The following is a 12,912-nucleotide window of genomic DNA, read 5'->3' as shown; positions in this document are numbered from 1 at the left end:
GATCGCCCTCTGAAGATCCAAATTTACATATCTCAAACTTTTGGAGACTTAGTGTAACTTGCAAAGACGACCAAGAAGCCGTTAGGCTACATCTCTTCCCTTTTTCTCTAAAAGATAGGGCCAACAATTGGTTCAATTCTTTAAAGCCGGGTTCCATCACTTCATGGGACCAACTGAGACGAGAATTCCTTTGCCGCTTCTTTCCCCCATCAAAAACCGCCCAACTTAGGGGAAAGCTTTACCAATTTACTCAAAAAAATGGGGAATCTCTTTTCGATGTGTGGGAGCGTTTTAAAGAAATACTTAGACGTTGTCCCCATCACGGTTTGGAGAAATGGTTAATCATCCACACCTTTTATAACGGTCTAACATCTAACAATAAATTGACTGTTGATGCAGCTGCAGGTGGTGCCCTAATGAACAAAGATTTCACAACAGCTTATGCCTTGATTGAGGACATGGCTCTAAACCTTTTTCAATGGACGGAAGAGAAAGAAATCATCAATCCTTCACCCTCTAAAAAAGAGGCAGGTATGGACGAAACCTCTTCCTTTGACTATCTATCTACCAGGGTGAATGCATTATCTCAAAGACTTGATCGCATGAGTACTTGTGTTATCACACCTACCTTCTCACCTCCATGTGAAGCATGTGGCCTATCTAGTCACTCTAGCATCGATTGCAAACTAAGTAGTATTGAGCAGTTAAACTTTGTTCAGAATGGCCAAAGAGTTGTTCAAAAATCTCACATTGAACTTTTAATGGAAAACTATTTTCTTAAACAATCCGAACAACTCCAAGAGCTTAAGGACCAAACTAGACTTTTGAGCAACTCTCTTGCTACTCTCACAACAAAGATAGACTCCATCTCCTCTCACAACAAAACTTCCGAAACTCAGCTCTCCCAAGTAGTTCATAAGGTTGACCACCCCAACAAAATGAATGTTGTTACACTTAGGAGTGGCAAGCCACTCGAAGACCCCATAAGGAGAACCAAATCCAATGATAGTGAGAAAGAGATCTGCGAACCACCATCTAGGGAAACTAGGGCAGAAAGAGAGGAACCACGAGTTGAGGAAAACACACCACCTCCCTTTAAGCCAAAAACTCCCTTCCCACAAAGGTTTGCCAAATCTAAGCTAGATGAGAAATTTAAAAAGTTCATAGAGATGATGAACAAAATATACATTGATGTGCCTTTCACCGAAGTCTTAACCCAAATGCCTACCTATGCTAAATTTTTGAAAGAAATCCTTTCTAAAAAGAGAAAAATTGAGGAAGGTGAGACGGTTAACCTTACAGAAGAATGCAGTGCCTTCATCCAAAATAAATTGCCACCAAAGCTTAAAGACCCAGGCAGTTTTTCCATACCTTGTGTCATAGGGTCAGAAGTAGTGAAGAAAGCTATGTGTGATCTAGGAGCCAGTGTCAGCCTAATGCCTTTATCCCTTTACGAGAGGTTGGGAATAGGGGAACTTAAATCGACAAGGATGACCCTACAACTAGCGGACCGTTCTGTTAAGTATCCAGCTGGAATCATAGAAGATGTCCCCGTTAAGGTAGGAGAGGTATACATCCCCGCTGATTTTGTTGTAATGGAGATGGAGGAAGACAACCAAGTACCAATTCTTTTAGGAAGACCTTTTCTTGCTACTGCAGGAGCCATCATTGATGTAAAAAAGGGTAAGCTTGCTTTTAATGTCGGTAAAGAGACTGTTGAATTTGAACTTGCTAAACTAATGAAAAGTCCTTCCATTAAAGACTCTTGTTGCATGATAGACATAATCGACCATTGCGTGAAAGAGTGCTCTTTAGCATTAACTACACATGATGGTTTGGAAGTATGCTTGGTAAACAATGCAGGTACAAAACTGGAAGGTGAGGCAAAAGCTTATGAAGAGCTGTTGAATAGAACTCCTCCAATGGAAGGTCTAAGTGTGGAGGAGTTAGTAAAAGAAGAACCAGCACTTCTACCCAAGGAGGCACCGAAAGTAGAGCTTAAACCGCTTCCATCAAACCTAAGGTACGAATTCTTGGGCCCTAACTCTACCTATACCCTGTTATTGTAAATACAAGCCTCGATGAAGTAGAAACTGAAAAGTTACTTTATGTCCTCAAGAAGTATCCTAAAGCTATAGGGTACACCATTGACGACATTAAAGGAATAAATCCTTCATTATGCATGCATAGGATACTTCTTGAAGAAGACTATAAACCCTCCATTGAACATCAAAGAAGGCTAAATCCTAATATGAAAGAAGTTGTGAAAAAAGAAGTTTTAAAACTCCTAGATGCAGGTGTTATTTATCCAATTTCTGATTCCAAATGGGTTAGCCTCGTGCAAGTTGTACCTAAAAAGGGTGGTCTCACAGTTATTAAAAATGATAAAAATGAATCCATTGCCACTAGGACCGTCACCGGTTGGAGAATGTGTATTGATTATAGGAAGCTTAATAAAGCAACCCGTAAAGATCACTTCCCTCTCCCTTTTGTAGATCAAATGTTAGAAAGGTTAGCTAAGCATTCACATTTTTGCTACTTAGATGGTTATTCCGGATTTTTCCAAATACCCATTCACCCTAATGACCAAGAAAAGACGACTTTTACATGCCCCTTTGGGACCTTTGCCTATAGAAGGATGCCTTTTGGTCTTTGTAATGCCCCTGCTACTTTTCAAAGATGCATGATGTCTATTTTTTCTGACTTTGTTGAAAAAATAATGGAAGTTTTTATGGATGATTTCTCTGTGCATGGATCTAGTTTTGATGATTGTCTGACTAACCTTGAAAAAGTTTTGGAAAGATGTGAACAGGTGAACCTAGTCTTAAATTGGGAGAAATGTCACTTCATGGTAAGAGAAGGAATTGTCCTAGGACACTTGGTCTCCGACAGAGGTATAGAGGTAGATAAAGCAAAAATCGAAATTATTGAAAACATGCTACCTCCTACCTCAGTCAAAGAAATTAGAAGTTTCCTAGGACATGCAGGGTTCTACCGCCGTTTCATTAAAGATTTTTCATCAATCACTAAACCACTAACAAGCCTCCTTCTTAAGGACGCAGACTTTGTGTTCGATGATGTTTGTTTGCAGGCATTTTGCAGGTTGAAAGAAGCACTAATCACTGCCCCAATCATACAACCACCGGATTGGAGTTTGCCCTTTGAAATAATGTGTGACGCAAGTGACTATGCAGTTGGGGCGGTGTTAGGTCAGAGAAAGGAAAAAAGGATGCATGCCATATACTACGCCAGTAAGACCCTAGATGGGGCACAAGTAAATTATGCCACAACAGAAAAAGAACTGCTAGCAGTTGTCTACGCCATTGACAAATTTCGGCAATACTTGGTGGGATCAAAAATCATTGTTTACACAGATCACTCGGCCATAAAATACTTGCTAAACAAAAAAGATGCCAAACCGAGATTGATCCGATGGATTTTGCTCCTCCAAGAATTTGACCTTGAAATAAAAGATAAAAAGGGTGTAGAAAATGTTGTCGCTGACCACTTGTCCCGACTTCGGGAGACCAATGAGGATGAGTTACCCTTGGATGATTCCTTCCCGGATGACCAACTCTTCTTATTGGCACAAACTGACACACCTTGGTATGCAGATTTTGTTAATTTTCTTGCAGCAGGAGTGCTACCGCCTGAGTTAAGCTACCAACAAAAGAAGAAGTTCTTCCATGATCTCAAGCACTACTATTGGGATGAGCCCTACCTCTTCAGAAGAGGCTCAGATGGGATTTTCAGAAGATGCATTCCTGAAAACGAGGTAAGTAGTATTCTAACTCATTGCCACTCCTCTTCTTATGGTGGCCACGCCAGCAAACAAAAGACTTCTTTCAAAATTCTTCATTCTGGTTTCTGGTGGCCATCACTTTTCAAAGATGTGCATTCCTTTATTTCTAAATGTGACAAATGTCAACACACCGGTAGTATTACTAAAAGAAATGAAATGCCTTTGAACAACATCCTTGAAGTTGAAATTTTGATGTTTGGGTATTGACTTTATGGGACCATTCCCCTCCTCTTTCGGGAATCAATACATATTGGTAGCAGTTGACTATGTGTCCAAATGGGTTGAGGCCATTGCTTCCCCCACTAATGATGCACAAATTGTTATAAAACTGTTTAAAAAAGTCATCTTTCCTAGGTTCGGAGTGCCACGGGTTGTGATAAGCGATGGAGGGTCTCACTTCATTTCAAGACATTTTGAAAAACTTTTGCAAAAACTTGGAGTGAGACACAAAATTGCGACACCCTATCACCCCCAAACTAGTGGACAAGTGGAGGTCTCAAATAGACAAATCAAAGCTATCCTTGAAAAAACTGTTTCAACCTCTAGGAAAGATTGGTTAAGTAAGCTTGACGATGCCCTTTGGGTCTATCGAACGGCTTATAAAACCCCCATTGGAATGACCCCTTTTAAACTTGTCTATGGGAAATCTTGTCACCTTCCCGTTGAACTCGAGCATAAGGCCTATTGGGCAATTAGAAACCTCAACTTAGACCCCAATTTAGCCGGTGAAAAAAGAAAGCTTCAATTAAGCGAGCTAGAAGAACTTAGGATAGATGCCTATGAGAATGCCCGCATTTATAAGGAAAGAACTAAGAATTGGCATGACAAGAAAATCGTCAAGAAGCACTTCAAAAGCGGCGACCTTGTGCTACTCTTTAATTATAGGCTAAAGCTCTTTCCCGGTAAACTGAGGTCACGATGGTCCGGTCCTTTTCAAGTTCGCACAGTCTACCCTTATGGGGCGATTGAAATATTTTCTGAAGAAACAGGATCCTTCACGGTTAATGGACAAAGGCTTAAAATCTATAATATCGGAGAAGTAAATGAAGTAGTGGTTGATTTCACTCTGAGTGACCCACCTTAATGATTTTTATCCTTATTTTTGTCAAGCTAGTGACAATAAAAGAGCGCTTCGTGGGAGGCAACCCACTAATTTAATTGCTTTCTTTGTTTTCTGTTATTTTTTTCTTTGTTTTGTAGGTAAATTTCCGAGATTGACTAGGAAACGCAAGAAAAATCAAAGTTACAAGAACCAGAAAGTTGGCACGGCCCGTGCTAAAGTTGGCACGGCCGTGCCAGGAATCACAACACCACCTCACCCAAAACTGGCAGAATGAAGGCACGGCCCGTGCTAAAGTTGGCACGGCCGTGCCAACCTGACAGGCCTCCGGAGTTCAAAATTTCGGCAAATTGTGAGCTTTCCGCATCCTTTCTCATTTTTTTCCTTGTTTCTTTCGTTTTTAATCTTAAATCATTGAGGACAGTGCTTCTCCTAAGTGTGGGGGGAGCCTAATAAAGTGTCTTTAGTCGTAGTGTTTCCAAACTCCCTTGAACTTTATTCTTTTGTTGTGTTTTATTGTAAAAGGCATGAATAAGCAGCTTGTTTTTATTATTTTATTATGACATAATTTTTTGTTGTCTCTTCAATGGTCGTTTCTTGTACATGAAAGTGATTTCTTGTGTTATAAGTATTCTTGCTATACCCACATCAAGTTTTATTGTGAAATAAATTCTCCAATGAGAAAAGCACCTAGTTGCAATCCTTGAGTAAGTGTATGAGTAGGTATTTTAAGGAACACGTTCTAGCTTTAATGGTAACCTGGACCCTTAAAAATCTTCAGAGTAAAAGTAGTATAAGTTTATGTGGGAATAATTCTAATGTGATGAAATATGTAAACCGAAATGGGGCGGAAGGATATCACCACACGTGGAGGAAAGGATACCCTCTCACTAACTTCCTAAATGTGGTGATGACTTCTCAAATAAATTGTGCTTGAATTAAACCCTCTAAAAAGAGGAACTTCCTAAGTGAAGTAAACAAGTTGTAGCACTACTTAGGGTGATCATAGAAACTTGGAGGAAAGGATACCCCCTCACGGACTTCCAATGTGAAATGATAGCCCCTAGGCATCTACAAGCCCCCAAATGTATAAATTCATCAAGTCTATCTTAACTCTCCCACTTCTCTTATATGAAATGAAAAAAAGATTTTTCTCGGTCATTTTAGTGTTAAGGTTAGAACCTGTTCCTCATAATATCTATCTTATACAAGAGCAAGAAAAGGGTTGGACTACACACACACACTCACTTGAGATTTGTTGTCGGGTTGAATAAGTTTACAAGGAATGCTTGAAGTTGTGATTAGTGTACATTGAAATGAAACCTTGAGGGAGACATAAGCTTTTATTTAAAATGTCATATATTAATCCTTTTGTTGCTGCCATGTCTATGCCTTTTGCTTGAGGACAAGCAAAGATTCAAGTGTGGGGAGTTTGATGAGTCATTTATTGCTTACTTTTATATGCTTTTTAGTTTAGTTTTATTTAGATTTTATTTTATTTTATGTTAGTATTATTTCCTTTTTAGGATAGTTTACTTTAAATTGCGTTTTATTTTATTTCAGGAATGAATATTGGATGGATTGAGTCTTGGAGCAAAATAAAGGGACTTGGAGCCGATTGGATGCAAAAATATGAAGATTGAGAGACAATAATATGTCTCCCCCATGCCAAAAGCTTGGCACGGCCCGTGCTAACCTTGGCACGGCCGTGCCACCCTCCAGTGTCACTTTTGCTACTTTTGCTTAGATTTTAAGCTACTCTATTTTTAGCCCGAATGTAATAGCTTAGATTTTAAGTCGAACAAATGCTATAAATAGAGTAGCCATCCATCACAAATATTCATCTTTACTTGGAATTTAATAAGTGACAATTGTGAAGGTGAAAAACACAAGAAGGGGGGGGGGGGGGGGGGGTTGAATTGTGTTTTCTTTTTCTCTCAAAAATTACTTCTTCTGATAAAACTTCAGAAGCAGTTTGAGTGCTTCTGATGAAATGATCAGAATCAGATTGCAGCGGAAAAGAACAGAGCAGAGAAAAGAAAGACAAAGACACAAGCAGTTATCCTGGTTCCTTCCACAAATCGGAAGTAGTCCAGTCCCCCTTGCACTTCCAAGGAGATTTCACTATAATCACAAAGATTACAACTGCTCAATACTTTCTAAGTATGAGACTTCACAAAAAATGCTCAAGCACACACGCAAGAGTCTTCCAATGCTCAAGCACTAAGCAAGAGACTTCTAATGCTCAAGCACGCAGGCAAGAGACTTCTGATCAAACAAAAATACAGAGAATTGAGTTTGACTTGAACACTTGATATACAATCAGTGGTGTTCACAATACAATACAATTAAGACTCTAGACTTTGAATTTCTAAGATGTATCAAATCAATGCAGAAATTCAGTGTGCTTTGTAGAATCAAATTGACAGAGTTTTGGCGCTTTTTAACTTGTGTATCTCTGTAATTTATCTTCAAGTCTTCACTCCTTTATATAGAGGTGTGAAAGAGACGTTGAGATAATCAGCACGTCTAAAGAGTCGTTTGAAATCCTTTGATTATCCACCAGTAATCCTTTGCCTGATTTGGGTGTAGTCCTTTGAAGAATAAGCTTCAAATTCATTCCCATCTTGAACGTACAACTTCTGCAGGCATGGCTGTTGTCTTGTCTTGTAGCGTAGACAGAAAACAGAGTAGTGGAGGTAGTGGTTGTACACTTGTACTTTGTCAACTCTATTAACGAGAGACAAGTGCTCAGTGCTATCCATATATCCGTTGATACCTCCCTTTCAATTCTTCGTTCTTCTTGGATAAGACTGAATTGAGAATCAGCTACTTTGAATCTTCAGTTTGATTAAAGGATCAAACGTAGCTTCTGGTGAAGATATTGCTTCTGATGAAAACTTTTGCTTCTGATGATCTTCTGCTTCTGATGACGTCATCACTTCAGAAGCACTTCAGCTTCAGGAGCAGTTTTCTTCAGATGCTCAGAATTTCTTTTTCTTTCCATTGTTCTTCCAAGACCTATTGAAATAACTTGAGTAGCCTTTGGTCCTGTACACTTGAACAATTATTAGTAATAACCAATTGACAATTTTTAATACCTTGTTATCATCAAAACTTAATAAGGTTCATTGTGAAACACATTTTGTCCCAACAATCTCCCCCTTTTTGATGATGACAAACAATAGTATTTAAAATGTTCAATTGTTGTTGATCTAATTAATAAGTTGACCACTGGGATAGAGGTTTGTAAGCTCCCCCTGAGTCTAATAGATCTTTAAGGTGAGGTTTGTAAGCTCCCCCTGAGTTCTATTCTTATTAATTAAATTTCAATAAAATACTCATAAAAATAAATAATATCAGAAGTATTTAATAAAGTTTAGAAGTGGTTATAGTGGGGCTCAGTGCCTTAAAATACTATACATTTACTCCCCCTTTTGTCATCAACAAAAAGAATAAAAACAAAAGAAAGAGTATCAGAGCAATAAACATATAACCCTTAAAATACAGTATATCAGAGCACACAGCATTAAAAACAGTAAATATCATCAGAGTTAAAGCTTGTAAAACATATTATCCAGAAACAATGATAGTATTTATATATAGAAAAGTTAAGATACAAATGCAAGGCAACTAAAATTGGGTGTGCAACTAAGGTTGGGCTTGCTTATACATCTGTTCCAAAAGATACTTAATTTGCTCATCCTTCTTCTTAAGTAGCTCATCCTTTTCTCTCATTTTTCTTTTAAACCCAGCATGAATTCTTGCAGCCCTTGTAATGTACTCTTCTTCTGGATAGAAAGGAGTGATGTCCAGCAGAGGCACATAATTAAGCTCTTTCACTTTAGCTGCTTCATGCATATCATCCAACATCTTTTTCAGCATGGCAGAGTGAGATGAAACACACTTAGTGCTTAGCTGATCCAGCAGCTCATCAAAACTCTTCTTCAGATCCATCCACTGATCAAGATAGTGAATAGGAGATACAGGAACTGTTCTGCGAAGAATCAGTGTCTGAATCTCATCACTAAGCCTGATTAGCTGTTCATCTATATACTCAGATTCTAGGATGGTGTCTGGGATTGGTGTTTGAGATGTAGAAGGTTTATTTGAGGCTGTTTGTTGGTCAGAAGAGGTTAGGTCAATTATTTGTGGTTCTGGTTGTTGTTGTTGTTCTGTTGTTTGATGGTCAGAAGCAACTTGTTCAGAAGCAGCTTGTTCAGGAACAGTTTGTTCAGGAACAGTTTGCTCAGGAATAGTTTGCGTTTCTGTTTGTTGGTTTTCTAAAACAGTCTTTCCAGGGACTGTCTTAGAGGCCTTTGTAGGTGTAGGTTGCATTTCACCACCTAAATGTTTTTCTAGATTGTGAAGGGTTGAGGATTCTTGTTGTTGGGGGATTTCTGAAGTAGTTGCTTCTGAAACTACTTCAGAGGCTCTTTGTGGAGTTTGGTCATTTTGTGGGTTTGTTTGGTTAGGTTCTTGGTTGGGTTCAGGGTGTTGTACACTAACAGGTTCTGGAATTTCTGGATAAAGTGGATGAGTAGCAGGCAAATTGAATTTCTCACAGAGTTTAATCCTATTCTTAGAAAATTCTATTTGAGTTTGCTCATAGTCAAGTGTTCCAAAGTCTGTTAGTTTGGTAGGTTTGATTTTTAGAAGTTTGTCTATGTGTTGGCTGAGGGGTTGGTCATCTGATTCAGTTGATGATGATGAGGGTGAAGAGGGTAGAGTAGGAATCTGAGTATAGATATCAGTTTTGGATGAAATACCTGAAGATTGAGCTTCTGGATGAACTGCTTCTGGAGCTTTTGAAACAGGTTCTGAAGAAGTAGCTCCTGAAGCTTGCTTATTCTTCAAGGCTTGTGATAGCAGAGTTGCTCCATACTGAACAGTTTCTTGCTCTAACTCAGATGCTAAAGCAGCAATGTCAGGAGTAGGCACATACCCTGCAGCTTTGAGACGCTCATCTCTTTGTTTCTCATACAGTTCCTTCATCCGTTTCCTCTCTGCTATCTTGGATGCAAAATACTCCCTAGCATATTGCTTTTGTTCCTCAGAAGCTTCAAAACTGGGCATGACTATAGTCTCAGTCTGAATAGTTCTCTTTGCTTTCTTAGGACTTGACTCTTCTTCCCAGTTATCTTGAAGCTCTTCCATCATTTCCTCCCTGCGTCCTTCAGCTGTCTTCAGATTTCTTGAAATTGAAGATCTCTTCCTTTTAATGGTTTGAAGAGCAGCTTCTCTTTTCTTCTTAGGACTCTGAGGTTCTTCAGATGCAGCTTGTTCAGAAACAGCTTGTTCAGAAGCAAGCTGTTCTGCTGTTTCTTGAGCACTCCTTGTCCTTTTCTTGATGATTGGGACTTCATCCAAGTTCTCCACTTCCTCTTGAATAGTGGACAATGCTGATTTTTCCTTCTTAGCTTTCTGATGCTTCTGAGCACCCTTCTCAGTAGCATCATCAGCAAGATACTCTTCCTTGGTGATCTGCTTCTTCTTTGACTTTCTGCCTTTGGCCACAGGCAAATCACCACCATACATCTCCTCAGGGACATCTTTCAAGCTAATCTTCTTCTTGTACGTTTTGTAGAAGTCCAAGATGTAAGCCCTTTGCACATCCAGAGGATCCTTTTTGCAGATAGGGATGTGATGAGTGACTAGATCAGATATGGCATCAGATTCATGCATATCAGAATCTAGTTTCTTGTAATCATTTGTTGGAATCAATTTCATCTTCACAAGAGTTGATGCATTGATTATCTTTCCAGTGACTGCTCCCAGCTTCTGGTTATCATAAATGCCAACATCCTTCAAGGCACTTAGTATTCCTCCTTCTTGAAAGATTACAGAGAGCAGCCTTCCATAAGGAACAAACTTCCTGTTCTCCATCTGACTCTTCTTTAGTTCCTTGATCATGTATTTGAACATGTACTTAGGAACATTCATCGTGGTTTCTTGAGTGATGGTGTGATGCAGGAAAACCTTGTGTCCAAGTGACGGTTGATCACTTCCTCCACCTTTGGGAAAGATGTTCTCATTTTGGATTTTCAGAAGCATCTTCTTCTCCATGCTTAAGGTGCTGTATGATTGAGCAACCTTAGACCCATAAATGGTTTCATTAACAATTTCCTTCCAGGAGCTGGTTCTTGGATTATGAATCTCTTCTCCAAAGTACTTGCCAGAGGTATCCCTTCCCATGGCTTGAGCAATAACCTGCTCATTTATGGTTACAGGAATACCCATGACATTTGATCTTATCTCTGTACCAGTGAAGGAGAGTAGACCCATTTCTTCTCTGGTTTTTCCCTTCATAGTAGGATCAACCAGAATCAATTGAGCTTCTTCCTGTCTAGCAGCATCAATGTCAAAGATTGAAGCCCTTACCCAGAATTGTCTGACCAGAACTTCATACGTTGGACCATTGAAAAGACTGAAGTAACCCATTAGCTTTTGTTTCTTGTAGAACCTTACTAGGTCGCATCCATGGTGTGTTAAGGAGGCGAAATCCACTGGATTTTCTGCTTGAATGATTAACTCCCATTCTTCAATAGACATGGTTCTTCCTTTTATCTCATACGCAGGAGTATCTATTTCCATATTTGAAGATGAACCACCAGCAGAACTTGAGCTTTCCATTGATTTGAAGGAGTTTTAGGGTTCTAAGGTGTTTTGAGAGGGAGAGAGAATGCGCTTACTTCGCAGAGGGTTGAGAAGAAAATAGAAAGTGTTTGTTGTGAAGTGAGTAGTGTGTGAATTGACTTAGTGTTTTTAAGTAAAACGTTTGCAATTCAGAAGAGACAAACAAACATAGCATTAATGACAAATTGGGGGCGTGTGTTAGTATGTTAAAAAGCAAATAAAACATCATTGCCCTCTTTGTTATACTCCAATACAAATAGACCACGTCAGAGACTTTTCAGAAAACTAACCTTTGGGTAATGGGACAGCTGTTACCAAGAGTAACTGCCAACGTTCCCACTAGCCTTGCTATTCAGAAGCAAAGAATACCGCTTCTGAAGTCTTAGTGCTGACGTCATCTTCAGAAGCACATTTTCCTCAGAACCTCAGTTAAGAGCTTCTGATGGACCAGATGCTTCTGAATAGACTTCAGAACCAAACTTCTTATTCAGAGGCAAGCAATTTTTCAATCAGACACAAAATGCATTTTCAAATTTTTCTTAATAAAATCAAATCTTTCAATAGATAAAGGTTTTGTAAATATATCAGCCCATTGATGTTCAGTATCAATGAATTGTATATCTAAAATCCCTTTTTGAACATAGTCTCTGATAAAATGGTGTTTGATTTCAATATGCTTGGCTCTTGAATGTAGAATTGGATTCTTTGACAAACAAATAGCAGCAGTATTATCACAAAAGATGGGAATACTGTTAGCATTAATCTGATAGTCTTCCAACTGATGTTTCATCCAAATTAGTTGTGTACAACAACTTGCAGCTGAAATGTATTCTGCTTCTGCTGTAGACATAGCAATAGTTGCTTGTCTTTTGCTTGCCCAGGATATCAGATTCTCTCCCAGGAATTGACAATTTCCACTGGTTGATTTTCTTTCAATCTTGTCACCAGCATAATCAGCATCACAGAATCCAATCAACTTATAATCTAGGGATTTCCTATACAGGAGTCCAAGATTAGTTGTTCCTTTCAGATACCTGAAGATTCTCTTAACTGCAGTTAAATGAGATTCTCTAGGATCTGATTGAAATCTTGCACACAAGCATACACTGAATAAAATATCAGGTCTAGATGCAGTGAGGTATAACAGAGAACCAATCATACCTCTGTATAGCTTCTGGTCTACTACAGTTCCAGTATCTTCTTTGCTTAAGGTGCAGGTTGGATGCATTGGAGTGTTCATCACTTTACAATCTTCTAGCTTAAACTGCTTCAGAAGCTCCTTTGTATACTTTGTTTGATGAACATATACTCCTTCTTTACTCTGGTTGATTTGAATTCCAAGAAAGAATTTCAATTCTCCCATCATGCTCATTTCAAATTCATCCTGCATTAACTTAGAAAATTCTTTGCAAAG

General features: G+C 38.9%; 1 non-coding gene across 1 annotated transcript; it reads right to left on the bottom strand.

Annotated features, from left to right (window-relative positions):
* Positions 1-221: 221 nt before the first annotated feature.
* On the bottom strand, positions 222-328 carry LOC120577243 (small nucleolar RNA R71). The gene has a single exon (XR_005643318.1). It is a non-coding gene; the product is annotated as a small nucleolar RNA R71 (small nucleolar RNA).
* Between the last annotated feature and the right edge of the window lie 12,584 nt (positions 329-12,912).

This window comes from Medicago truncatula, chromosome 7 (assembly GCF_003473485.1).
Source record: "Medicago truncatula cultivar Jemalong A17 chromosome 7, MtrunA17r5.0-ANR, whole genome shotgun sequence".
Taxonomy (NCBI): domain Eukaryota; kingdom Viridiplantae; phylum Streptophyta; class Magnoliopsida; order Fabales; family Fabaceae; genus Medicago; species Medicago truncatula.
This window is presented reverse-complemented; position numbering and strand designations above follow the sequence as displayed.